At 43.8% G+C, this 7,707-nt stretch overlaps 1 protein-coding gene across 3 annotated transcripts in view; it reads right to left on the reverse strand.

Moving 5' to 3' along the window:
- ARMC2 (armadillo repeat containing 2) overlaps positions 1-3,298 on the reverse strand; it is a 120,967-nt gene extending 117,669 nt beyond the window's left edge. For 2 of the 3 annotated variants that reach the window (XR_009354511.1, XM_059176929.1), the window contains exon 1: positions 3,032-3,298. The gene's annotated coding sequence lies outside the window, so the exon portion shown is untranslated. Of the gene's footprint in view, positions 1-1,353; positions 1,567-3,031 lie in introns of all 3 variants that reach the window. The other variant, XM_059176930.1, reaches the window with a different exon arrangement.
- Positions 3,299-7,707: the final 4,409 nt, after the last annotated feature.

The following is a 7,707-nucleotide window of genomic DNA, read 5'->3' on the forward strand; positions in this document are numbered from 1 at the left end:
TCTCACCAGACTCTGAGCCACAGTTCCTTTTGTGAGGCACGGTTGAAGGTCAACATTTGTTGAATCGCCGAACTCCATTTTCTCTTCTCTCTCTCTTTTTAAGACTTACTTATTTTTCGAGCGAGAGAGAGCACCCATGAGAAGGGGAAGGGGCAGAGGGAGAGGGAGAGAGAGATTCTCAAGCAGACTCCCCGCTGAGCTCAGAGATTGACTTGGAGCTCCATCTCACAGCCCTGAGATCATGACCTAAGCTGAAATCAAGAGTCACCCAGGTGTCCCTGAACTCCATTTTCCAATACAGATCTGAGTCAAGCAATATCAAGCTGAAGGCAATATGGCTTCTTTCATTGGAGACATCTGTTACAGTGGATTAGGAAGGCATATGGGACTTGATTTCAATGGCACCTGACATCTGATTCTTTTTTTTTTTTTTTTTTTTTAAGTAGGCTCCATGCCCAGAGTGGGGCTTGAACTCATGACTCTGAGATCAAGCATCTCATGCTCTACTGACTGAGCCAGCAGGGCACCCTGTCAAATGGCATTTGATTCTTGATGCCAAGTGGTAATATGAGAGCAAATTCAGCCCCCTTTTCCTTTCTTGCCTTTACTGCAAGTTGCCTGGCAGGGAGTAAGACCTGATAAACAGTGTGATCCGTGAATGAGGTACTGAAAGCCTGAGATGAAGGAGAAAAGGTGAAACAGAGGTAAGAAGAGAGATGAGAACAAGTGAGGGAAAACAAGAGCAGAAGAACCAACAGGATTTAGCAGCTGAGAGGACAGGAAGAAGCCAGACGTGACACTTTATGCAAACCTGGAGGGGCACTGAGGTCAGAGGACCAAGAGGCCTTTTAAAAGAAAACAAGAGAAGTAGACTTTGAAGGGAAAGAAGGAAAAGGCTATGAGCTGCCTTACATCACTGTCCTGAGTTGATGATGTCCGCAGGACCTCTAGAAGATGACCACAGCCAGTGGTAGGAAATCTGAAACTGGGATCTTCATTTTTAACAAAATATTTCTTACTCATTGGGGGAAAATTTCGGAGTCCTCATTTGTGAAAATTCGTACCTAATTATCAGGACCCATCTTTCTCTCAACCACTAAGAGTTACCTAAACCAGTCTCCTTGCTAAGTGCAGCATTACTCTATCAAGATATTCTGCAACCAGAGAAAGGCTGATCCCCTCCACTCTCTGTTCCCTGCAAATCAAATACAGATCTTCAATTTGTGATAGGGTTACACCCTGAAAAACCCATCCTAAACTGAAAATATTAAGTCGAAAATGCATTCAATACATCCAACCTACTGAACATCATAGTATAACACAGCCTAACTTAAACATACCCAGAATACTTACATTAGCCCACAGTTGGGCAAAATCAGCTAACACAAAGCCTATTTTATAATGAGTGTTGAGTAGCTCACGTCATTTATGGAATACTGTGCCTAAAATAAAAACCAGAATGGCTTGCGGGAGGTTCGGGGGGTGGGGGTCCTGGGTGGCTCAGTTGGTTAAGTGGCTGCTTTCTGTTGTCCTGATGCTGGGGTCCTGGGATGGAGCCCCCTTACCCTGGGGAAAAAAAAAATGTCTGCTCAGCAGGGAGTCGGCTTCCCCCTCTGCCCTTCCCCCACTTAGCACCTGCTTGCAGGGTCTCAAATAAATGAATAAAATCTTTAAATTAAAAAGAAATTTTAAAAAACCAGATGGCTGTATAGATACAGAATGGTTGTGAGTGTGTAACAGTGAGTGGCTGCAACTACCCAGCATCCCCAGAGAGTACGACAGAGCCCATCCCCAGCGCGGGAAAAGATAAAAATTCAAAGTATGGTTTCAACTGCATTAAAAATTGCTGCCACACCAACAGTAAAGTTGAAATTTTTCAGCTGAACCATGGTGAGTCGAGGCCATCTGCACTCAAGACCCTTTCCATTATTCTGAAATACCTTTCTGTTAACATGAGCACCCAAAGAGGCAGTGGTTAAGTGCATTGCTGGATAAGGGGTTCAAATATTCTCTTGGCAATTCACAGCTATGTGACATTGGCAAAGACCGTAATGCCTCTAAGCTTCAGTTTCCTCATCCGTAAAACAGGGATGGCCATAATTGCCTTATAGGATTGTTCTGATAATTAAATAACCTAATTCTTGTGAAGTGCTTTAGCGTGGTGCCTAGCCCTTAAGAAAAAGTTAACTACGACCCAGGCAGATAGAATAAAAATTCTCCCATGAATAAAAAACTGCATTTAATGAAAGAAATTGCAAATGAAAGGGAATGAGGTTTGTTAAGTGTTTCCATAAATTTTTGTAAATTAAAATTTAAATGCAGGGTTTCACTGTGAAAAAGAATTTTTATGAAGTATTTTATTGAGTATCAGGTATGCCAAATCAATAGCTAATCAGAATTTTATAGGCTCACAAAATAGGATGCAAATCGAGTGCTTCTTGCTCTTCTACCAATTTAAAATAATTCTAAATTAGAGTGAGAAGGAAGAGCCGCTGTGACAGTCGTGGGAACGGACGATCAAAGGCATTATATGTACACATGACGTATTTTAATGTATACTGTTACTTTATTTTTTTATTGGGCGCCTCCCTATCTGTTGCCTAAGAGCCCAGGTACAATTTGTGTGACCGTGGCGAGGTCGCTGTCTACCTAGACAAAACCCCTTGGTTTACCACTTTCATTCAGTAAATATCTCCAAGCTTCTGTGAAGCTCCACACAGTGGACTACACAGTCGGTGTACAGAAATAAGGACAGCCCCGAACCGACGCCGAGAGAATACACCCTTCTGGGGGCAGAAAGGCAGGCGACAGCAGGAAAGGTCCCGGGTGACTAGGCGGGAGACGCCTCACCACCCGTACGGACAGAGGCTTCCCCGCTCCCGGCAATGTCCCCTCCTCCCCGGGTTCAGGCCAGGACACAACACAGCAGCGCGGTCACTGCCTGCCAGCCCACCCTCCTGCCAGCCCCCTAGCTCGCCGGCTCTGCCAGGCCGGCCGGCGTCTCCATGGTAACCGTACACAAACTACCTACCCCGGGCGCCTGGGCCGCCTGCCTGCAGAGCCAGGTCGCTGCTGGACGTGCGGAGCCGGACAGGAAATGAGCTGGGACCCGGCGCAGGGAAAGGGGCTTCCGGCCAAACGTAAAGCCCCTGTGATTAGCGCTGGTAACAGTAACAGCTGCGGAGCTTCAGCTCATCCTTTAGGTTTCCAGAGGCAGCCAGCAGCCGCGAAGGAGCAGCAGGGCGGAGTGGGGCGGGGCGGAGTGGGGCGGGGCCGGGAGAGGAGACTGGGAGGTTTCCCGGCGCCGCCTGGCCACTGGGCCTGCGCGGTCCCCCGGCGCATGCGTAGGAAGGCTAAGGCCACGGGCAGGGGGCGGGGTGGAAGCTGGCGGAGCGAAGGGAAGGTCTTGGGCGAGGGCTGGAGAGGGGGAGTGCGAGGGAACCGCTTGGAAGACAGGTGTGGGGAGGAGTTCCTTATAAATTAGCAGCTTACCGAACCAAATTTGTTGAGACTCTATGAGATCTCAGCACTTACATTAATAACAACAAAAAGCAGGACGACAGCTTAGTGCTTAGGGTTAAAAGTCAGGCTTTACTGGATTGAAGTTACAGCCCCGTATAGCCTCGAACTAGTTGGCTTACTTTCTCAGTTTCCTCATTTGTAAAATGGAGAGAATTAGTAGTACCTAGCTACTAGGTACTACTGGTTGTGGTTGTGGCGAAGACTGAATGAGAAAATAGATAAGAAAGCGCTATGCATACGGCAATGAATGAAAGTTAAACGTTTGGCTGTTTTTAAGCAATTGCATGGGGGAAGCACTTTAGAGTTTGCGAAGGATATTTTATTGTATATTTTCTTTTTGAGTGTCCCTACCACTCTGAGGTAGCAAGCAAGCCTGGCATCCCCATTCACAGGGGACAAAACATCAGTCCGAAGTGTAGCGAATGACAGTGGTAGATTCAAGTCTAGCCTCCCTGTGGGCAAACATTTTTTCTGTACTTACTGCACCATCACAGCTGATTGGCAAAAAGAATCCCGTTTATATGTTTCCGGTTTAAATTCCGTTCTCTCCTATTAGACCATTCAGCAACACTTTACAGTGTGAAATACAAGTGAGACCATAATCACACTCCATTCAAGTTGACACCACGTTTTATAAATATGGGGATTTTTCAGCTGAAGTGTTGTTGTCAACTTAAAAAATGCCACATGCCTTGGTGCTAAGTATCTTGTAAAGAATAATTAAATTGAAAATATTTTTGAGCACATATTATGTGTAAGCCATCATGCTAGGTGAGAAATGATACGAGCCTAAACTAAAGGAATGTAAGTATTCTTCAAAGGATCCAAGAGGAAAACTTATTAGTGAGTTGGGTAATTTTAAGGCCTGAAACAAAGTATTTGTGTTCTTCCAGGTTTTAATTTTCCAAGTGAGTCAACATGTCATCACATCAAGTCCCACTGGCCACTGGACTCCATTATACCAAGGGAACTTTGCCATTTAATATAAAAACATAACTAATGTTTTGAATTCACAACTTGGGAGATGTGACTAAAATGCAACTTTCTGGGGCGCCTGGGTGGCTCAGTGGATTAAGTCTCTGCCTTCAGCTCAAGTCATGATTTCAGGGTCCTGGGATGGAGCCCCACATCAGGCTCTCTGCTTGGCGGAGAGCCTGCTTCCTCCTCTCTCTCTGCCTGCCTCTCTGCCTACTTGTGATCTCTGTCTGTCAAATAAATAAATAAAATCTTAAAAAAAAAAGTCTTTTAAAATGCAACTTTCTTTTTATCTCTCACAGCTGTTTTAAGATACATTCAGTGTTGGTTGTCTTCCCCTGCCCCTAGATGGAAAGTGGGTAATGCTCATGTATTTTTTGCTCATTTGGAGATAACCGATGGTCCTACTGTAACTAAATCTCAATCACAGCTTCATTCCAAAATCATAATGTTGGATACAAGACATAAACAAATGCATCAAACTTTACTTGAAAATAAGACTTCATCCCCCTCTCCTGTCTCAGGTCTCCAGATGCCTTTCCCAGCAGAGATGCAGTGGTCTTAGGCTCAGCACTCCCCCATTCATTAGAGGCCACTTTAGGACGCAACCTGGGTGGAGGTGGGCAGGAAGTAGGGAGAAAAGAAGCCAAGAGAGGGAGCACTTCCCCCCACCCCCATTTGAATAGCTTGGAGGTTGCTGTATCTGGGCTAGAGTTAAAGCACCCCAAGTGGGGCCCTCCTGGGTTCATCAGCATTTCTTATTAATGAAGACATCGTTCCAGGGAACTCTTCAGGTGGTTGCTGAGCTATCTCACTGCTTGTTTACAACCCATTCTCTGACCCTAGAAATCCAGATTTTACCCCAACCCCTTTAGATGGGTCCCAAGATGGTGCCATACCTAGTCCAAAAAAAAAACAAAAAACAAAACAAAACAAAAACCAACCACATACATCTCTTTCTTTCATAACTCTGAGAATGCAGGCCCATCCCAGGGCAGCACTCCCCACCTGCCACCCCCTTCCCGCTCCCCCCTCCCCCATGCTATCTCGGGAGGGAGCTCTGATCTACCTAACTTCAGTCCCTGGCAGGCTCCTCTGGGAAGGCTTCTCACTGGGTTTGAGATGAAGGGGGTGCCCCCCCACTCCTCTCCAAAGAAACTTCCTCACCCATCCTGCACCTGTATTCTCTGATTTCTCATTTCTAGCCTCAGCCCAGACCCTTTGGTCCAGGGAGTCTATATATTTCTTTATAACTTGCCCTAAGGAGACTTTGCCTCGCCTTCACTTTGGAACTGGTGATTATTCACTTATCATCTCAGCTGAAACCACAGTTTAAAAAGCTGTTGTGGAGCCAATTACCAACTATCGTCTTGCACCTAGGGTCTTGGTCTAAAATTGACTAGAAAGCTCACTACTGGAACGAGAAGCTAGCCAACTCAGTTGGCCAGAAAATGCCTGTCAGGCAAATTAGAACAATTAGGCAAGAGTGACAAGGGCAGAATTATAGGACGCAATTATTTAAAGAAATAAAGCTGCCCAGCTTACCTCAATGAATGACACGACACAAGAAAACATTGAGCTATCATAGCAATGGCCTGTTATACTGACCTGGCTATTCCTCCACGCTTACCTGATGGCTATTTAACAGAATTTGATATAATGAAATTTGTAAGTGAAATTATTTTAGAAACAAAATTGCTATCTTTTTTATACCTTAGAAAGATTAAAGAGGAAAATAAAATATTAATTGTAAGCATCTGACATTTATAAAGCACTTTATAATTTCCAATTTGCTTCCATATGGAGCATTTCATTTTCATTGTTTTATTTGGAGTTTACAGCTAGCCCGAGAGGTGACTAGTTCAGGGATTATTATCCCAATTTGAAAGTGGACAAAATTGAGGTTCACGGAGGGTAAGTGATCTGCCACACAGTCACAGAGCTGGTAAAGCGATGTGAGACCTGGTGTTTTCAATGCCCAAGTCCCAAGTGCCACTTGCCATTGTACAGGGGTAAATACAATTTTTTTAGGCTGAAGCCTCTCATTCACAGCATTGAGAGGCACTTCCTAGGCTGCTGAAACTGTTACAATATGCCCTGCATTTTCTCTTTTCACTTATCTCAGAGTACTTCCTGTGTGGGGCTACAGGGATGGGGGAACTTGGGAATCTTTACATTCAACTTGAAAGTGCCTGCTGGACTTTTGGATTTTGAATTAAGATGAGAATTACACACTCTAAGATGGAAAAATGCAATAAAATGTTGAACTCCTAGATAATTTTATTCACCTACTACCAGTGGATTTTATAGTTTATATTACAGTGCACATCACATACATCTCATGTTTAATATCTATAAGCTTATCTGGGTTTATATATTAGATATATTTTTGAAAAGATGTATGTTGAATAAATAATGCTCACAATTCCCTCAATGATTTTTACAACTTTAACAGAGATGGACTCACAGAGGGAAAAAAAAAAAAATTGCTTCTGGCATGGAATAAAAATCACCAATTTAGAATTCTAACATTCGCTTCAAGACACTTTCTGCTTTTGTCAATATGGAATCTCGGTGCTTTAATTATATTTATCACATAATGTCTGTGAGGAGTTCATCAAATTGATAGCCTATGCAGTATCTGCATACAAATTTCAAGGTACAAATACATTAAAATGCAACTTGGTGGAAATTTACAATGCAATGAAAATTAACTAACTTCATGGAACTGCATAGATACGAGACTGTAGAATAGTCCTAAAACTTATCAGCTGAAAAGAATTACATGAAGATTCTCTATTTAATGGGGCTCAGGCTTCACCTGTGCATCTGAAGTATTACTTTGCCTTTAAGCACATTATCCCCAGCACAGAAGTTCCAGGACCCCAGGGCACACTGTTAGGAGCAGTCAAGTCAAACTGTTGCTAGGGATGCTAATGAATGAGGGTTCATTTAATTACCAGTTTATTACAGAGTCTCTACTTGGTATTTCATCAGAGGGGAGAGGGTTCTAGTTTTCAGGGACTGAGTCAATAGCAGTCTTAACTCTGAATTGCTTCATTTCAACAACTACAAAGTCCCTCTTCTATGTTGGAAGAGCCTGCTAAGACGATCAGAAACTGGCTTTTTTTTTTTTTTTTTTTTTTTCCTTTTTTGCCAGCCTCACCTGTGACACCTTACTAAGAGAGCTAGTCTGGGAGCTTGGGGCTG

Source organism: Mustela lutreola, chromosome 6 (assembly GCF_030435805.1).
Source record: "Mustela lutreola isolate mMusLut2 chromosome 6, mMusLut2.pri, whole genome shotgun sequence".
NCBI classification, from domain to species: Eukaryota; Metazoa; Chordata; class Mammalia; order Carnivora; family Mustelidae; genus Mustela; species Mustela lutreola.